At 47.9% G+C, this 20,272-nt stretch overlaps 1 long non-coding RNA gene and 1 pseudogene across 1 annotated transcript; both read left to right on the top strand.

Annotated features, from left to right (window-relative positions):
• Window positions 1–1,180: 1,180 nt before the first annotated feature.
• Window positions 1,181–3,209, top strand: LOC112647583 (ribosome biogenesis protein WDR12-like; annotated as a pseudogene).
• Window positions 3,210–7,796: 4,587 nt separating this feature from the next.
• LOC112647454 (uncharacterized) lies at window positions 7,797–17,527 on the top strand. The gene is made up of 3 exons (XR_003128329.3): window positions 7,797–8,049; window positions 8,446–8,574; window positions 17,239–17,527. It is a non-coding gene; the product is annotated as an uncharacterized LOC112647454 (long non-coding RNA).
• The last annotated feature ends 2,745 nt before the right edge of the window (window positions 17,528–20,272 follow it).

Genomic DNA, 20,272 nt, shown 5'->3' with positions numbered 1-20,272 from the left:
GCGCCCTGGGCCAAAGGCAGGCGCCAAACCGCTGCGCCACCCAGGGATCCCTCATATGTGCCTTTGAAGTAAGACTCAACCCAGAGGAGAACTGAGTGTCAGGAGCGGGCCAGACTCTCAGGTGCTGTAGGCCCTGGGCCCCCTACTGGCTCCTTGGCCCCAAGCTCAGACTTGGATGTGTTGGCCCCTGGCCTTGGCACCTGCCTCAGCCTTGAGCCCAAGCTGCAGCTTGACTCAGCTCTGGCTTGGCTATGATGGGCCAGACCAGCCAGCCTCCCACTAAGCAGGAGAGAATATGGTAAAAGCAAACACACTTCCTGATACCTCAGTGGCACCTGCCTCAGACCCTTTTGGGATATCAAATGTAAATGCACAAATTAGTTTAAAAATTGTTTAAATTTTAAAAAGCATCACATCTGCGAACAGCCACAGTTGCTAACCTATTGGCCAAAAGTGAGTTGGGTAGGGATCCCTGGGTGGCGCAGCGGTTTGGCGCCTGCCTTTGGCCCAGGGTGCGATCCTGGAGACCCGGGATCGAATCCCACATCGGGCTCCCAGTGCATGGAGCCTGCTTCTCCCTCTGCCTGTGTCTCTGCCTTTCTCTCTCTCTGTGTGTGACTATCATAAATAAATAAAAATTTAAAAAAAAAGTGAGTTGGGTAATAAGAAACCTAGGTCTGGTCTCCCCTGGTCTCTGGCCTTGGGTAGGCCACCCAGCTCTGCAGGTCTCAAATGGGAAAATGGGCTGGAAAGAAATCAGGCCTGGCTGGTGGCAGGATTCCTCTTTTTTTTTTTTTTTTTTTAAAGATTTTGTTTATTTATTCATGAGAGACACACAGAGACAGGCAGAGACACAGGCAGAGGGAGAAGCAGGCTCCCTGCGGGGAGCCTGATGTGGGACTCAATCCCAGGACCCCGGGATCACGACCTAAACCGAAAGCAGACGCTCAACCACTGAGCCACCCAGGAGCTCTGGTGGCAGGATTCTGCAGGAGTGCAGAGTTGGGGTCACCCCATGGCTTACTTTAAAGCAGTGTATTTTGAGACACCTGGGTGGCATATTTTTAACACAGAGAGAGACAAATGCGTGTCTATATATCTGTGGGGAGAGAGAGTTTTGTACTTGTGTATATAAATATATGTATGCACATGCCTGTGTATAAATGTCTCGCTGTAGAAATATAAGGGGTCTACTGAGCCAGACACGGGGCTGGATCCTGAGATCATGACCTGACCCAACATCCTGAGCCCGAAGCTTAACCAACTGAGCCACCCAGGCACCCCTCTCTTCTTTTTTTCTTCTGTAGGCTCCCTGCCCAGTGTAGGCCTGGAGCTCACGATCCTGAGATCAAGAGTCTCAGGCTTTCTTTCTTTTTCTTCGTGTTCCTGACTCCCACCTGGATCTAGAGCCTGAAGCTAACAGTGGGAGCCCTCGGAAAGTCTCAACAAGTCTTGTGTGTACTCCTCGCCATGGCTCAGCTCCAGACACGCTTCTTCACTGACAACAAGAAATATGTGGTAGATGATGTACCCTTCTCAATTTCTGCAGCCTCTGAAATTGCTGACCTTAGTAACATCATCAGTAAATTGCTGGAGGCCAAAAATTAGTTCCACAAACATGTGGAGTTCGATTTCCTTATCAAGGGCCAGTTTCTCTGGTTGCCCTTACTCAAACACATGGAACTGGAAAACATCTCATCAGAAGAGGTTGTGGAACTGGAATATGTGGAGAAGTACACTGCACCTCAGCCAGAGCAATGCTTGTTCCACGATGACTGGATCAGTTCAGTCAGAGGGGCAGAGGAATGGATCTTGACTGGTTCTTATGATAAGACTTCTCAGATCTGGTCCTTGGAAGGAAAGTCAATAATGACAATTGTGGGACATACAGATGTTGTAAAAGATGTGGCCTGGGTGAAAAAAGATAATTTGTCTTGCCTACTACTGAGTTCCTTTATGGATCAAACTATTCTCTTATGGGAGTGGAATGTGGAGAGAAACAAAGTGAAAGCTTTGCACTGCTGCAGAGGTCATGCTGGAAGTGTGGGTTCTATAGCTATTGATAGCATGGGAACTAAATTTTGCAGTGGATCCTGGGATAAGATGCTAAAGATCTGGTCTACAGTTCCTACAGATGAAGAGGATGAAATAGAGGAGCCCACAAATCGACCGAGAAAGAAACAGAAAACGGAACAGTTGGGACTGACAAGGACTCCTATAGTGACCCTCTTGGCCACAAGGAAGCAATTTCCTGGGTTCTGTGGTCAGATGCTGAAGAAACCTGCAGTGGGTCTTGGGACCACAAAATTAGAGTATGGGATATAGAGTCTGGCAGTCTTAAGTCAACTCTGACAGCAAATAAAGTGTTTAATTGTATCTCCTATTCTCCACTTTGTAAACGTTTGGCATCTGGAAACACAGATAGATATACCAGACCATGAGATCCCCCGAACTAAAGATGGTTCTTTGGTGTCGCTGTCCCTGACCTCACATACGGGCTGGGTCACATCATTAAAGTGGTCTCCTACCCATGAGCAGCAGCTGATTTCAGGCTCTTTAGATAACATTGTCAAACTGTGGGATACAAGAAGTTGTAAGGCTCCTCTCTATGATCTGGCTGCTCATGAAGACAAAGTTCTTTTTTTATTTTATTTTAAAGATTTTATTTACTTATTTTTTTTTTTAACAGTGGGTTTATTTATGTTTTTAATTTATTTATGATAGTCACACACAGAGAGAGAGAGAGGCAGAGACACAGGCAGAGGGAGAAGCAGGCTCCATGCACCGGGAGCCCGACGTGGGATTCGATCCCGGGTCTCCAGGATCGCGCCCTGGGCCGAAGGCAGGCGCCAAACCGCTGCGCCACCCAGGGATCCCTCCAGCATCTTTCATTGAATCTTTACAACAGACTCCTCTGGGGATTGTATGATGCCCATTTTATGGATGAAAACGGTAGACTCTGAGAACTCAGACAAATAAGTAGAAAGCTGGGAGTCAAGGGCAAGAGCCAGGTCTCTGATTTCCGCCTGTGGCTCCTCCCTGAAGCCCTTGGGCAAGTTTGAGGGTGCATCTGAATCACCTCAAGGGCTTGGTAAAATACCCTCTTATTCTGATTCTGTAGGTCTAGGAGGGAGAATCTGCATTTGGGGTGATGCCACCACTGCTGGCATGGGACCCCTGCTCCGGCGAAGGGAATCCTGTGTTTCCATGTCCTTCTCAGGCCCTGCTGGAGGGGTCTCCTGGACCTAGGGTGGCCCTCGGACCAGCTGTGGACTTAAAGCCTCCACTTCAAGTTCTTATCTGTGGCCGAGCCATAAGAGTTGTTTTTTTGTTTTTTTGTTTTTTTTTTAAGATCTTATTTATTTATTCATGAGAGACACACACACAGAGAGAGAGAGAGAGAGAGAGAGAGGCAGAGACACAGGCAGAGGGAGAAGCAGGCTCCACGCAGGGAGCCCGACGCGGGACCGATCCCGGGTCCCCAGGATCACACCCCCGGCCGAAGGCAGATGCTCAACCACCGAGTCACCCAGGGATCCCAGCCATCTGAGTTTTTACAATAAAAAGCCACCCCTGGCATTCATAAGCAGAAAACGAGCTTATTGGAAGGCCATAGGTGGCTTCTGGAATCACCAGACAGGCTGGATAACCAGGGCTGGGTCTACTGCAACAGGGACAGGGGCCAAAGCTCACCGCTGATCTCGCCCTGGTGAGGACACGCCTGCCGCGGGTCCTGCGGGGGCACGCGCGCGCACACACACGCACACGCACAGGCACAGCCAGGAAGGCCAGCATCACAGGCCCTGGACGCTGGGGGGCGCTGCCGGCCCCAGGATGCTTGACGCTCTTGCTCCGTTACTTTGCCTCACCAGCCCTCTTAACTCAAGTCTGAGGGGACAGGGGGCCACCTGGCTCAGCCTGAGTCACGGCCTCCCTGTCAGCTGCGAGGGATACTGGGAAAGCAGATCTCTGGCTTGGAGACCTCCGAGGGTGGGAAGGCCTACCTCCCACCAACATGCATATGGCAGGAAACTCTCCAGACACGATGACTAGGTCTTGGGCAGCCAAAGGACCCCAGATGTCCACACTGCTGGTAGCTTTGTTCTTGGGCTTTTGGCAGATTCTGAGCCTTGCTTATATCCTTACGTTCTTTTTACTTACTTTCTTTTTTTTTAAGATTGTATTTATTTGGGATCCCTGGGTGGCGCAGTGGTTTAGCGCCTGCCTTTGGCCCAGGGCGCGATCCTGGAGACCCAGGATCGAATCCCACGTCGGGCTCCCGGTGCATGGAGCCTGCTTCTCCCTCTGCCTGTGTCTCTGCCTCTCTCTTTCTCTCTGTGTGACTATCATAAATAAATAAAAATTAAAAAAAAAAGATTGTATTTATTTATTCATGAGAGACATAGGCAGAGGGAGAAGCAGACTCCCTGCAGGGAGCCCAATGTGGGACTCCATCCCAGGACCCCGGGGTCATGACCTGAGCTGAAGGGAGACACTCAACCACTGAGCCACCCGGGTGCCCTTCTTCTTATGTTCTTGAGTCACTTGGGCTAGGCCGCCAACAATTATCGAGGCCCTCTTTCTGTTTCCTGCCAAGTGATTTACTGAGCCCTCACCTGCATGCAAGGAGCCAGGCGAAGCAATTTTCCAATGCAATTTTCATATTCAGGAAATCGTAGTGGGATACAGGGTGTATATTCTGTCTGAGCTGACCATTCTGGGACGATCCATCAGGCTTCGCCCTTAACCTGGCGCTGAGGGCAGGCCACATTCTGCAGGTTGCTGAGAGACTGCCCATCCCAGAGCCTTCATTCACCTGACCTATGGGTTCAGGGCCCACTGTGCATCCCACTGTGTGGGGCGGGGGTGGCCGATGACAAGGACCAGGCCAGTGTGTGCACGCCACCCAACGTACCTGCAGGACAGGCTCACAGGGTCACACCAGGAAGCAGAGCGGTGGCCACTTAGTTCTGTGCCCAGGGGTTCTCAGTGAGCTGCTCAGCTGAAGCCTGAAAGGTCACTGCGCTTAAGGAAAGAGCTTGGTCCTCCATGTACAAAAGGTTTCAGAGGAGCAGAGGTTTCCATGCGGGCCTTGGACTCACCAGCCCCTCCCCACTCACATCCGTCCTGCACCCTGCTGCTGAAGAATCTTTCAGAAGTGGCATTTTACTGTGTCATAGGTTCCAATTCTCATGAGTTTGCCTCATCCTTCTGGTCAGGCTCCTGTGCCCAGTGCCGGCGGGGCCCCCCCAGTCCTTTGGTCTTCTTCAGCTGCCCCAGACAGGCCAGACACCCACTGAGGTCAGATGGCCTTGCTCATTCTTGTCTCTGAAGCCAAGCTGTTCCTTCCAGCCAGAAGCCCTTCCAAACCTTTTCTCACCAAACCTTTCCTGGCCTTCCATGCTTAACTCAGATTTCCCTTCTTTCTGACCACCCAGACTTTCCCTCCCTCCATGGTTGTCTGTCCCGTTGACTTGGCTAGCCCATCCATCCATCCATCCATCCATCCATCCATCCATCTCAACAAGAATGAGTGGAGGTCTGCAGGTGGTGGTTGCTGTGCTGGGTGTTTGTCCTACACCAAGAACAAGAGGCTCCTGTTTTCTTTCTTTATTTTTTTTTTAAGATTTTATTTATTTATTCATGAGAAACACAGAGAGAGGCAGAGACATAGGCAGAGGGAGAAGCAGGCTCCCCACAGGGAGCCCGATGCAGGACTCGATCCCAGGACCCCAGGGTCACACCCTAAGCCGAAGGCAGATGCTCAACTGCAGAGCCACCCGGGCGTCTCAAGTCTCCTGTTTTCTTTTTCTTTTTTTTTTTTCAAGTCTCCTGTTTTCAAGATGATAAATCCCCACCAAGTAAACACCTCTCTACATTTGTACAAAGGGGCCTGTAGGGGAAGATGTTCCATATGGGCCATAAGAAAATGTCACAGGGCAATGGGAGTATGGCCTCCTGGGAAGGACATTCCTCATGCAGCAAAACCAGAGTTGCAGTGAGCCAGGGAGAGAGAATTTTATGAGCATTCCCAGCTACAACTATAAAACTCTTGGAAGAAAATGCAAGGGGAAAACTTGGCAATAATTTCTAGTCATTAGGAAAATGCAATGAGGTATCACCTCGCCCCCACTAGGAAACCCACAAGAGGCCCACGAGATAACAGGTGCTGGCAGGATACGGAGAAGGGGGGACCCTCGTGCCTGCCTGTGGAGATGGAACATGATGCAGCTGCTGGGGGAAACAGCACGGCAGTTCCCCAACAAATTAAAAATAGAATTCTCATATGATCCAGCAATTCCACTTTTCAGTCTAAACCCCAGAGAATTGCCAGTAGGAATCTGAAGAGGTATTTGCACAGCAGCACTCGCAGCAGCATTATTGCTAATAGCCAGAGTGAAAGCAACCCCATGTCCATCGATGGGGGAATCTATACGCAAAGCACTGTACTTACATACATGGAATGTCACTCAGCTTTAAAGAGGAAGGACATCCTAATACCTGTGACAACACGGGTGGACACTGGGGACGCTGTGCTGAGTGATGTAAGCCGGTCACAAAAAAGACAATTATTGTATGACTCCACATGTATGAGGTACCCCACGTGGTCAAGGTCACAGGAGCAGAATGTTGACTGGGGGTGCCAGGGGCCAGGAGGGGATGGGGAATTGATGTTTAAGGGGGACATAGTTTCAGTTTGGCGAGATGAAGAGTTCTGGGGGCACCTGGGGGGGCTCAGTTGGGGAAGTATATGGCTTTGGCTCGGGTCATGATCTCAGGGTCCCAGCATCGAGCCCCCACATTGGACTCCCTGCTTAGTGGGGAACCTGTTTCTCCCCCTCCCTCTGCCGCTCCTGCCTGTGCTCCTATTCTCTCTCTCTATGTCAAATAAACAAATAAAATCTTAAAAAAAAAAAAAAAAAGATGAAGCATTCTGGAGACAGATGGCCGTGATGGGTGCCCCACAGCACAAATATGTTTAACACTGTTGAACCTGCACACTTCAACATGGTTAAGATTTTTTTTTTATTTTGGTTAAGATTTTAAAAAAAGAATGTTTACAGTGATAGATTTCATGTTCTATGTATTTTAACCACAATTTTAAAATGTTGAAAAACAATAAGAGGGGATCCCTGGGTGGCACAGTGGTTTAGCGCCTGCCTTTGGCCCGGGGCGCGATCCTGGAGACCCGGGATCGAATCCCACATCGGGCTCCCAGTGCATGGAGCCTGCTTCTCCCTCTGCCTGTGTCTCTGCCTCTCTCTCTCTCTCACTGTGTGCCTATCATAAATAAATAAAATTAAAAAAAAAAACAATAAGAAATACGTTGACAGGGGCGTCTGCGTTGCTCAGTCAGTGAAGCCTCTGCCTTCAGCTCAGGTCATGATCCTGGGGTCCTGGGATTGAGTCCTGTATCGGGCTCCTGCTCCTCAGGAAGCCTGTTTCTCCCCCTGCTTGCGCTCTCTCTTTCTCTCTCTCTCAACTAAATAAATAAAATCTTAAAAAAAAAAAAAGAAAGAAATGTTAACATAAATCACATATAGTGGGGGGACTGGGGAGGGGAAAGGAGCATCACTAGAAGGCAGATGGAGGCCTCGTGGTGGGAAGGACCCGGCTGAGCATGAGAGGGGAAAGCGTTTCCCCAGACTGTGTCCTCCACAGTTTGGAGTTTGTCCTGTGGACAGAGGGAAGCCATTAAAAAGGCTTCAAGCCAGCGAGGGAGGAGACTCTATCTGCCAAAGATCCTGCGGGACAGCCTCTTAGGGGCTCTGCAGCTGGCTGGGGGGGGCAGCGGGGGAGGCGGTGGGAATGGAGGTGCGGCTGCCGGGAGAACCGCCCGGCCACACCCCTTGGAGAGGGTCCCAGAGAAGAGCTCTGGCGGCTGAGCATGTGGGGGATGTAGGTGCCGAGCATCCGGACAGGGACCTCGGGGAGGAAGGCATTTGAGACCAGAGCTCTACCCTGACCCTGCCAGGTTGGAGTGCCTTGGGAGGTCCCAGCAAGGAAGTCGCACCGGCACCTGGTGGCGGGCCTGGAGCCAGGCTGAAGGTATAAGCCGCAGTTTCAACGAGGGCTGTGGGAGAAGAGGAGGGAGGGAGGGGAGAGGCAGAGTCGGGCTGAGGGCTGAGCCCCAAGATGCTCAGGAAGGAAGCCTGGAAGGGGGGCAGCCTGCGGAGGAGGCAGGGAGGCGGGGAAGCAGGGCCAGCAAGATTTCACAGGGAGGCTGGGGCAGCTTGAGGGGGTGATAGGGGAGCGGCAGCTGCCCCCCCCCCCCCCCCCCCCGCCCCCGGGGACAAGGTGACGTGGGACAGGACAGGCAGGGGCTGGGGGAGGCGGTGGCTGAAGAGGGGCCATGGCACCAGTGGGAGGGTACTATTTTAGTAGATTCGATTGTTTTTTTGTTAAATATTAAAAATCTTCCCCTTTCTGTTTTACTTGCAAAAGGAACGCATGCTCCCGGGAAGGAGAATTTGCAGGTGGTGGAGACCCTAGGATCTTTCATTAGTAAAGAAGTCAGTGGTGCAGAAGGCTGGCCCTCTGAGGGGACCCCAGCCAGAGTTTCCCAGTGTCCAAGTATGGGTTTTGTCTCTTTTGGTTGTTTTTTCTTAAGATTTTATTTATTTATTTGAAAGAGAGAGGGGAAGAGGATGAGAGTGGAGAGAGGCAGAGGGAGAAGCAGGTTCCCTGTGGGGAGCCCGATGCAGAACTCGATCCCAGGATCCTGGGATCACGCCCTGAGCTGAAGGCAGACACTCAACCGCTGACCCCCCAGGCACCCTCCAACATGGGACTTGAACTCACAACTCAACCTGGATGCCCTGCCTGTTTTGTGTGAGGGGGCCCCACAAATCTGCTTCAAGCATCCCAGAAGCTAATGTAGGAAGAGAGGCTCTATCATTAACCATTCCAACAGTCCCTGAGATTAACAACCAACCAACTGTTCAGGAAAAGTTTTCCTGCTCTTGGTATGAAGGTCATGGATGAATTTCTCCTGAAATCCCCCTAAACCCCAGATAGCTCAGCGGTTTAGCGCCACCTTGGGCCCAGAGTGTGATCCTGGAGACCCAGGATCCACTCCCGTGTCAGGCTCCCTGCATGGAGTCTGCTTCTCCCTCTGCCTGTGTTTCTGCCTCTCTCTGTCTGTCTGTCATGAATAAATAAATAATATATATATTTTTAAAAATTGAAATCCCCCTAAAAGAGTGGGGTAGAGAATGACATCCTCACCAGGCTTTGAGAACAAGAGTCATGGGGCATTTCTCAAAAAGACCCTTCTTCCGTGCAGGCTGCAGCCTCACAGAAGAGTCCTGCAGCCCGGGGGTGGGGGTGGGGGTGGGAGGGTGGGCTGGTGACAAGCCCTGACCTCTGCAGAGCTCCCTGCTCCTGCAGCTTCCTCCAGGCCATGTCCTAGGAGAGCCAGGGTAGTCAGAGGCTGAGCAAGGAGTCCTGCCTCCCTGACCTCATTTCTCTGACAGAGCCTGGAGCCTGACAAAGCCTGTGAGGTGGTGACAGGGACACCAGGAAGGCCCCGTGGTTGGTGGAGCAGACTCTGCTTCCCATAGACACAAGGAAGGAGTTGGTTCAAGAACTTTGGGGAAAGCTGAAAGCATGACAAAGACTCAGTCCTGAGCAGAAGGGCCCCTGCCCCAAGTCTCCCAGAGACTAAGGCTAGGGTGACCAACAGTACAGATTGCCTGGGACCGAGGTGTTTCATGGGACCCTGGACTTGCAATGCCAGGCAAACAAAAATGAGCTGGTCACCCTTGAAAGGGGCTCCTTCAGATAAAACCAACACTGCACAGAAAACCTCTTTCTAAAGGGATCCAGGGAGCCCTGTAATGGGAGCATCAGGTACAGGCACTCAAACCTTACAGTGGCTGCAGGGACAGGGAGCAAATAAGTTGCTGCATAGGTATCCAAGTATGCAGAGGGGGTTTGGAGATCCAGTTACAAAGCCCTATCTAGGGGCACCTGGTTGGCTTAGTCAGTGAAGCATCCGCTTTTGGCTCAGGTAATGATCCCAGGGTCCTGGGGTCCAGCCCCACATTGAGCCCCACATTGAGCTCTGCTTGGTGGCGGCCTGCTTCTCCTTCTCCCTCTGCCTGCTGCTCCCTCTGCTTATGCTGTCACTCTCCTCCCTCTGTCAAATAAATAAATAAAATCTTAAAAAAAAAACCCAAACACAAAGGCCCTATCTAATTGGGTGCTGGGAGTCAGGGAATGGTCAGGGAAGGCATTACTGAGGAAGGTAAGTCTGATTTGGCACATGAAGGATTAGTTACAATTAGAAAGGTATAAACCCTTTAAGTTGCTGGTCAACCAATTTTTTAGAAAGTAATATATGGTTGTTTTTTTTTTTTTTTTTTTTTTTTTTTTTTTTTTTTTTAGTAATCCTGGGGTGCCTGGGTGGCTCAGAGGTTGAGCATCTGCCTTTGGCTCAGGACATGATCCCGGAGTCCTGGGATCGAGTCCCACATTGGGCTTCCTGCAAGGAGCCTGCTTCCTGCCTGTGTCTTTGCCTCTCCCTCTGTGTCTCTCATGAATAAATAAATAAATCTTAAAAAAAAAAAAAAAAGTAATCCCTATGCCCAACATGGGGCTCAAACTCACAATCCCGAGATCAAGAACCTAATACTGGGGCAGCCCCAGTGGCGCAGCGGTTTAGCGCCGCCTGCAGCCCAGGGCGTGATTCTGGAGACCCAGGATCCAGTCCTGCATAGGGCTCCCTGTATGGGGCCTGCTTCTCCCTCTGCCTGTGTCTCTGCCTGCCTCTCTCTCTCTGAATGAATAAATAAATAAATCTTTTTTTTTAAATGTTTATTTATTTATGATAGTCACAGAGAGAGAAAGAGAGAGAGGCAGAGACACAGGCAGAGGGAGAAGCAGGCTCCATGCACCGGAAGCCCAATGTGGGATTCGATCCCAGGTCTCCAGGATCGCGCCCTGGGCCAAAGGCAGGCGCCAAACCCCTGTGCCACCCAGGGATCCCAAATAAATAAATCTTTAAAAAAAAAAAAAAAAAAAAAGGGGATCCCTGGGTGGCACAGCGGTTTGGCGCCTGCCTTTGGCCCAGGGCGCGATCCTGGAGACCCGGGATCGAATCCCACGTCGGGCTCCCGGAGCATGGAGCCTGCTTCTCCCTCTGCCTGTGTCTCTGCCTCTCTCTCTCTCAATCTGTGTGACTATCATAAATAAAAAAAATTAAAAAAAAAAAAAAAAAAGAACCTAATACTGAAAAAAAAAAAAAAAAAGAACCTAATACTGTACTGACTGAGCCAGCCAGGCACCTCTAACCAATTTTTGATACAAGGATACGGGTGCCAAGTCAGTCAAATGGAAAAGATAGTTTTTTTAACAAATGGTCCTAAGACAAGTGGGCCACATGAAAGAATGAAGTTAAAAAAAATAAAATAAAAATTATAAAAAAAGAAAGAATGAAGTTGGACCCTTACCTCACACCATATACAAATGTTAACTCAAAATTGATCACAGATGTAGATGTAAGAGCTAAAAAGTCATAGAAAAAAAGAGACCTAAGTTTTGTGACCTTGGGGTAACCTTCTTTTTAAGATTTTATTTATTTATTTATTTATTTATTTATTTATTTATTTATTTATTTGAGAGAGACACAGAGAGAGAGAACATGAGAGCTGGGAGAGGCAGAGGAAGAAGCAGATTCCAACTGAGCAAGGAACCCAATATGGGGCTTGATCCCAGAACTCTGGGATCATGACCTGAGCTGAACGCAGACGCTCAACCAACTGAGCCACCCAGGCACCCTGGCAGTGTTTTCTTATATATGATACCAAAGGCATAAATAATCAAAGAGGGGTACCTGGCTGGCTCAGTCAGAGGAGCATGTAACTCTTGATCTTGGGGTTGTAAGTTCATTCCCCAAGTTTGGTGAAGAAAGAAAGAAGAAAAGAAAGAAAAAGAAAGAAGGAAGGAAGGAAGGAAGGAAGGAAGGAAGGAAGGAAGGAAGGAAGGAAGGGAGGGAGGGAGGGAGGGAGGGAGGGAGGGAGGGAGGGGAAATCTAGATAAACTAGACTTTGTCAAAATTAAACACTTTTTTTGCTTCAAAGGACACCACACAAAGAAAGTAGAAAGAAAACACTTGAAAGGGAGAAAATATTTGCAACTCATATATGATAAGGGACCTTATACAAATATCCAAAGAACTCTTACAACCAAAAAAATAAAAAGATAAACAATCCAATTTTTATTTTTTTATTTTATTTTTTTTTCAATCCAATTTTTAAATGGGCAAAATTTTTTTTTGGGGGGGGGCAAAATATTTTTTGAAAGATTTTATTTGGGAACCCTGGGTGGCGCAGCGGTTTAGTGCCTGCCTTTGGCCCAGGGCGCGATCCTGGAGACCCGGGATTGAATCCCATGTCGGGCTCCCAGTGCATGGAGTCTGCTTCTCCCTCTGCCTATGCCTCTGCCTCTCTCTCTCTCTCTCTCTCTCTCTGTGTGACTATCATAAATAAATTTTTAAAAAAATAAAAGATTTTATTTATTCATGAGAGACACACAGACAGAGAGAGAGAGAGGCAGAGACACAGGCAGAGGGAGAAGCAGGCTCCATGCAGGGAGCCCCTGGTGGGACTCAATCCTGAGACTTGATCCCGAGACTTGATCCCGAGACTTGATCCCGAGACTCCAGGATCAGGCCCTGGACTGAAGGTGGCGCTAAACCGCTGAGCCACCCAGGGATCCCCTAAAATAGGCAAAATATTTAAATACACATTTCTCTAAAGAAGGCATAAAAATGGGGGCGCCTGGGTGGCTTAGGCAGTTAGGTGTCTGCCTTCAGTTTGGGTCATGGTCCTGGGGCCCTGGGATGGAGCCCCGTGTCTGGCTCCCTGCTCAGTTGGGGAGCCTACTTCTCCCTCCTATATTTTACTCTCTCTTGCTCTGTCTCACTCTTTCTCTTTTTATTTACAAATACATAAAATCTTTTTTTAAAATTTTTATTTATGATAGTCACAGAGAGAGAGAGAGAGAGAGAGAGAGAGGCAGAGACACAGGCAGAGGGAGAAGCAGGCTCCATGCACCGGGAGCCCGACGTGGGATTTGATCCCGGGTCTCCAGGATCGCGCCCTGGGCCAAAGGCAGGCGCTAAACCGCTGCGCCACCGAGGGATCCCACAAATACATAAAATCTTAAAAAAAAAAAAAAAAAAAAAAAAGAAGAAGAAGAAGAAGGCGGGATGCCTGGGTGGCTCAGCAGTGGAGTGTCTGCCTTCTGCCCAGGTTGTAATCCTGGAGTCCTGGGATTGAATCCTTCATCCGGCTCCCCACAGGGAACCTGCTTCTCCCTCTGCCTGTGTCTCTGCCTCTCTGTGTCTCTCAGGAATAAATAAATAAATAAATAAATAAATAAATAAATAAATAAATAATTTTTTTAAAAGAAGGCATAAAAATGGCCAATAAGCACAGTTCCTCAAAATGTTAAATACAGACCAAGTGATTCTACTCCCTGGTGTATATCCAAGGAAATTGAAAACAGAGTTACACAAAAATGTGCACGTGAATGTTCAGAGCAGCATTATTCATAACGGACGAAAAGTAGAAACAACCCAAATGTCTACCAACTGATGAATAAATACACAAATGTGTTGTAGCCATACAAAGGATTATTTGAGCGTAAAAGGAAATGAAACCCTGAACTGTGCTACAACACGGATATAAACCTTGAGAACATTGTGCTAAGTGAGAGAACCAGACACAAAAGGCCTCATATCCTGATTCCATTTATACGAAGCGTCTAGAACAGGCCAGTCCATAGAGACAGGGTGTGGTAGTGGTGGTTGCCTCTGATTGGGAGAAGGGGGAACAGGGAGCAATGGCCAACAAAGTTTCTTTTCGGTGTGATGAAAATGTTCCAAAATTGGCTAGTGGTGGTGATGGTAGCACAACTTTGTGAATATCCTGAAAACCACCAAATTTTACTCTCTAAAAGGGTGAATTTTATGGTATATGAATTGCATCTCAGTAAAGCAGACATCATTCAAAAAGAGCGAGAGAGGGTCACCTGGGTGGCTTAGTTGGTTAAGTGTCGGACTTAGCTTCTGCTCAGGTCATGATCTCGGGATTATGAGATCGAGCGCCGCATCAGGCTCCGCACACAACACGGAGCCTACTTAAGAGTCTCTCTTCCTCTGCTCCTCTTCTCTCTCTCTCTAAAATAAATAAATAAATCTTTAAAAATAATAATTAAAAAACAAAGAGTGTGAGAGACTTCGGATTTCTGGTCCAGGACGTAAGGAGCTTGGAAGTTGTCACTCCAGCTTACCAAGGAGAAAGCTGAACAAAGTAAACATTAACAGTTCTTAGATTCATCAAAGAACTGAGGTCACAGTGTGAGCTGCTCCCCCCGCCAAACTGGACAGATGGACAGGCAGATACAAAAGAAATAGAACTTGGCAGAGCAAAAGCCCATGAACAGAAACCTCCACGAGAGCTGTGTTCAGCTTTGGAGAAAGCCGAATGGTACTTGAGGAACTGCTGAAGGCTCAGGGTAGATAAGCTCAGTGTAGAGAAGCCTGAGATTTAGAGACACTGGGCCCAGGCGGGATGGGGGGAGCACTGGTGTGTGTGTGTGTGTGTGTGTGTGTGTGTGTGTGTGTGTTGGGGGGGGCATTCTTGGTGAGATTTTTGTTTTTAAGATTTTATTTTTAGGGGTACCTGGGTGGCTCAGTCTGTTGGGCAACTGCTTTCTGCTGCAGTCGTGATCCCATGGTCCTGGGAGCGAATCCTGAGTCGGGCTCTCTGCTCAGTGCAGTCTGCTTCTCCCTCTGCCCCTCACCCTGCTTGTGAAGTCATATTCTCTCTCTCAAATAAATAAATAAATAAATAAATAAATAAATAAATAAATAAATAAAATCTTAAAAAAAAAAAGGATTTTAAAGTAATCTCTACACCCAATATGAGGCTCGAACTCACAACCCTTAGATCAAGACTTATGTGTTCCACTGATGGAGCCAGCTGGGGAACCCCGCTCTTGGTGAGGTGGGGTTTTTTGTTTGTTTTGTTTGTTTTGTTTTGTTTTTTTAACTCTAGGAGTCCTACCAAGTTCTTCCAGTAAAGATGGAAGAAAATCCCCTTCTGCTTCAGGCAGAGGAATTGAAAAGGAGCCATTCTGGAAATCATCCAGAGCATTCCTTTTTTTTTTTAAAGATTTTATTTATTTATGAGAGACACACAGAGAGACAGGCAGAGGGAGAAGCAGGCTCCATGTAGGGAGCCCGACGTGGGATCCTAGGTCTCCAGGATCAAGCCCTGGGCCGAAGGCAGGCACTAAACCGCTGAGCCACCCAGGCTGCTCCATCCAGAGCTTTCTGTCCTTCCTGACAGAGCCCGCCCTCCAGGGAAACTAGGGAGCCTAACCAGTTGAAGTGTAATCAGGACCTGATCCACCTGAGAGAAGGCAAATACCCTACTCCAGCCCCTCAGGCAGGCCCGTACCTCCAAGGGGGAGAAAAAAAATTGAGAAGCTTCACCTGAAACTAAAGTGTGGAAGGCTCTGTGTCCAGTAGATGGGATGGGTCTAGCCTGTGACTCTTGAGCTCTGAGTTGTGAGTTCAAGCCCCACCTTGGGCACGGAGATTACTTAAAAACTCATAAGCTCAAGACAAAATGAACTCTGGTTAGAATCAATAAATGAGAGGCGTCTGGGGGGCTCAGGGGTTGAGCATCTGCCTTCAGTTCAGGGCGTGATCCCGGGGTCCTGGGATCCAGTCCTTCATCGGAGTCCCCACAGGGAGCCTGCTTCTCCCTCTGCCTGTGTCTCTGCCTCTCTCTGCGTGTCTCTCTTGAATAAATTGATAAAATCTTAAAAAAAAAAAAAAATCAGGGTTGCCTGGGTTGGCTCAGAGGTTCAGCGCCTGCCTTTGGCCCAGGGGGTTATCCTGGAATCCTGGGATGGAGGTCTGCCTCAGGCTCCCTGCATGGAGCCTGCTTCTCCCTCTTCCTGTGTCTCTGCCATTCTCTCTCTCTCTCTCTCTCTCTCTCTGTCTCCCTCTCATGAATAAATAAATAAATAAATCTTTAAAAAAAATCAATAAATGAGAAGTTTATGGCCCAGGGACTCAGGCTTCCTAAAGACAGTGGGGCCACAGCACCCCTGCCCCCACACCCCAGCCACATGGGGAGGCCTATTTATAGCAGTCCCCATCACCCAGCACATGATGTCTGGCTCCCAGACAAAACTTTACAAGCCATACTAAAAGTCACAACTCGGTCCAAAGAGACAGAGCAAGCATCAGGACCAGACTCACACAGGGCAGCTGTGAACATTTAAAACCATGGCCGGCCCTCAGGACTTTCTTTTTCTGCTTCCAATAAGGATCCATGTCTGAGTTTGCCATTTTGGAAATTTGGAGACAAAACAGACAAGATCACATTTTTGGTGCCTTCCGTGGGAGCCCAACAGGGCCCAGGCTGGCAGGGAGCGTGCCCCCCCGCCTCCCACCCCGGGGTCACCCCTCTGCTTCACAAGTTCCAAATGTGATCTCCTGCATAGAACTTTCCAGCACAGGAGGCATCCGGAGTTGCTGTGAGTCTTGCGTTCTGTCCCCTGTGATGCGACTCACGGTCACGAAGGAATATGACCAGACTTCCTTTCCAGGACAGAGAATAAAAGTGGCAGAGGTCAAGGATACTTGCCTCATTCCAGATCTTGAGGATGTTTCTCCATTCTGTTTTCTTTTTTTTTCTTTTTAAAGATTGTAAGTAACCTCTATACCCAGTGTGGGGCTTGAACTCATGACCCTGAGACCAAGAGTCACTCACCCCACTTACTGAGCCAGGCCAGGTGCCACTACATTCTGAATGCGTCATCTTAATGCTTCACCAGGGAGGGTGATGTTTCCGAATATTTCTGGTAGATTCTCTCTATCATGTTAAGGAAGTATACTTTTATTCTATTTGATAAGACTGTTTTGTAGGTTTTTCTAAAAAGTCATGAATAGATATTGACATTCATCAGATTTCCTTACTGAATTTATCGGTGTGACCATTTGGTTTTCTCATTTTAATATTTAGTTCTTAATGAATTATGTTTCTAGAATTTATTTTTTGACATTAGGTGTGGTGCACAAAACTGGATTACTCATGACATGTTACTGTTCCATGCATGACTGTATTTTGTGTTCTTTGTCTGTTTCTTACTCTATTTTTTATTTAATATTTTTCTTTCATTACTATTTAAAGATTTTATTTCTTTATTTGACAGAGAGAGACAGAGAGAGCATGCCGGGGGAGCAGCAGAGGCAGAGGGAGAAGCAGATTGCCCGCTGAGCAGGGAGTCTGATACAGGGCTCGATCCCAGGACCCCGGAGACCACAATCCAAGACGAAGGCAGATGCTTCACCAACTGAGGTCCCCGGGTACCCCAGAACTTGTTCACCTTATAACTGAAAGTTAGCACCTGTTGACCAACATCCCCCATTGCCTGTATCCCCCAGACCCTGGCAGCCACCATTCTATTCTCTATATCAATGAATTTGACTTTTTAAAGATTCCCCATGAGTGAGATCATGCCATTTTTGACTTTCGGTCTCTGGCTTGTTTCTCTTAGCAGAGTGTCCTCCTGGTTCACCCATGTTGTTGCAAATGGCAGAATTTCCTTCTTTTGTAAGGCTGAAGAACACCCCATTGTACATGTACACCACATTTTCTTTATCTGTTCATCCATCAATGGAACATTTGGGTTGTTTCCGTGTCTTGGTTATTTATTTATTTATTATTTATTTATTTATTATAGTCACAGAGGGAGAGAGAGAGAGGCAGAGACACAGGGAGAGGAAGAAGCAGGCTCCATGCACCGGGAGCCCGACGTGGGACTCGATCCGGGGTCTCCAGGATCATGCCCTGGGCCAAAGGCAGGTGCCAAACCACTGCGCCACCCAGGGATCCCTCCGTGTCTTGGTTATTGTGACTAATGTTGCAATAAATATGGGGGTGCAGATATCTTTCTGAGCTAGTGACTTCATTTCTCTTGGGTACACACCCAGGATTGGGAAGTCTGGATCATACGGTAGTTTGACTTTTAATCTTTTGAGGAAACTGTCTAGTGTTTTCCATCGTTGTTGTACCAACTTACATCCTCACCAAATATGCACAGTTTCCCCTTTCTCCACATTGTTGCCATCACTTATTATCTTTTGACTTTTTGATAATAGCCATCCTAACAGATGTGAAATGATGCCTCATTGTAGTTTTGGTTAGCATTTCCCTCATGATCAGTGATGCTGAGCATCTTTTTTTTTAATATTTTATTTATTTATTCACGAGAGACACAGGCTGAGGGAGAAGCAGACTCCCCGCTGAGCAGGGAGCCCAATGCGGGACTCGATCCCAGGACCCCAGGATAACGACCTGAGCCAAAGGCAGACTCTCAACCACTGAGCAAGCCAGGCACCCCCTCTTCAGTGCCTTTATTTTTTCCTCTTTTTTTTTTAATATTTTATTTATTTATTTAGGATAGTCACAGAGAGAGAGAGAGAGAGAGAGGCAGAGGGAGAAGCAGGCTCCATGCACCGGGAGCCCGACGTGGGATTCGATCCGGGGTCTCCAGGATCGCGCCCTGGGCCAAAGGCAGGCGCCAAACCGCTGCGCCACCCAGGGATCCCTCTTCAGTGCCTTTAATCTTTAATTTTTTTTCTTCCAGCAGTGTGCTAGAACTTCACTGGATTCTAGACTCCTGGACTCCCGTTAAAGATACTTTCATCCAAAAAAAAAAAAAAAAAAAAGATACTTTCATCCCTGGTTGGTTTTCAAAATCAATGTTCTGCAGGAAGATGACATAGAAAACCCCTCTCCTGGGATCCCTGGGTGGCGCAGCGGTTTGGCGCCTGCCTTTGGCCCAGGGCGCGATCCTGGAGACCCGAGATCGAATCCCACGTCGGGCTCCCGGTGCATGGAGCCTGCTTCTCCCTCTGCCTGTGTCTCTGCGCCCCTCTCTCTCTCTCTGTGACTATCATAAATAAAAATTAAAAAAAAAATAAATTTAAAAAAAGAAAACCCCTCTCCTGCCAACTTGCTGACGTCACTTGGAATGACTGTCTTTTACTTTTATCACATATATGGGTGGTGCCACAATATTGCCTCATATTAATTCTTTTTGTTTTTTTATAAAGATTTTATTTATTTATTCATGAGAGATACAGAAAGAGAGAAGCAGAGACCCAGGCAGAGGGAGAAGCAGGCTCCATGCAGGGAGCCCGATGCGGGACTCCATTCTGGGACTCCAGGATCAAGTCCTGGGCCGAAGGCAGGCGCCAAACCACTGAGCCACCCAGGGATCCCCTATTGCCTCATTTTAAATATTAGCTTTACAAAAAATAGGATCATGTTATCTTCTGACATTTTTTTCATTTAATATTATATTCCCAAGATTCGCTAGATTTGACTACATTGTTGTAGTTCAAACAAATGTATAATATTCCATTTTGTGAATATGCCACATTTATATATTCGTTCTCCTACCTGTAGACTTTTGAGTTGTTTCCATGTTTTTCTTTTCCAAACACTGTTTCCACAAACATGTTTTTTATACATGCCTGCTGGTGCCCAGATGAAAGTTTCTCTGAGCATATAGCTAGAATTGGAATGCTGGGTCCTGGGGTATATATAATGTCCAACTTTGATTTGAATTCCCTAGTTACAAAGAAAGTTGGGGTTTCTGGGTGGCTCAGTTGGTTGAGAGTCTCCCTTCAGCTTGGGTCATGATCCCAGGGTCTGGGAATTGAGTCCCACATCCGATTCCCCACTCCATGGGGAGTCTACTCTCTCCTCTCCCTCTGCCCCGACCCCATGCTCATATTCTCTCTCAAATAAATAAAGTCTTAAAAAAAAAAAAAAAAAGAGGGATCCCTGGGTGGCGCAGCGGTTTGGCGCCTGCCTTTGGCCCAGGGCGCGATCCTGGAGACCCCGGATCGAATCCCACGTCGGGCTCCCGGTACATGGAGCCTGCTTCTCCCTCTGCCTGTGTCTCTGCCTCTCTCTCTCTCTCTGTGACTATCATAAAAAAAAAAAAAAAAAAAAAAGTTGAACATCTCCTCATTGTTGCTTGTCTCTGAAGTTCCTATTATGTGTTTTGCCTATTTTTCTATCAGATGATTTGTTCTTTCCTTATTTGTTTTTAGAAGTTCTTTTTTTTTTTTTTTTTTTTTTTTAAATATTTTATTTATTTATTTAGGATAGTCACACAGAGAGAGAGAGAGAGAGAGAGGCAGAGACACAGGCAGAGGGAGAAGCAGGCTCCA

Source organism: Canis lupus, chromosome 5, assembly GCF_003254725.2.
Source record: "Canis lupus dingo isolate Sandy chromosome 5, ASM325472v2, whole genome shotgun sequence".
Lineage (NCBI taxonomy): Eukaryota > Metazoa > Chordata > Mammalia > Carnivora > Canidae > Canis > Canis lupus.
This window is presented reverse-complemented; position numbering and strand designations above follow the sequence as displayed.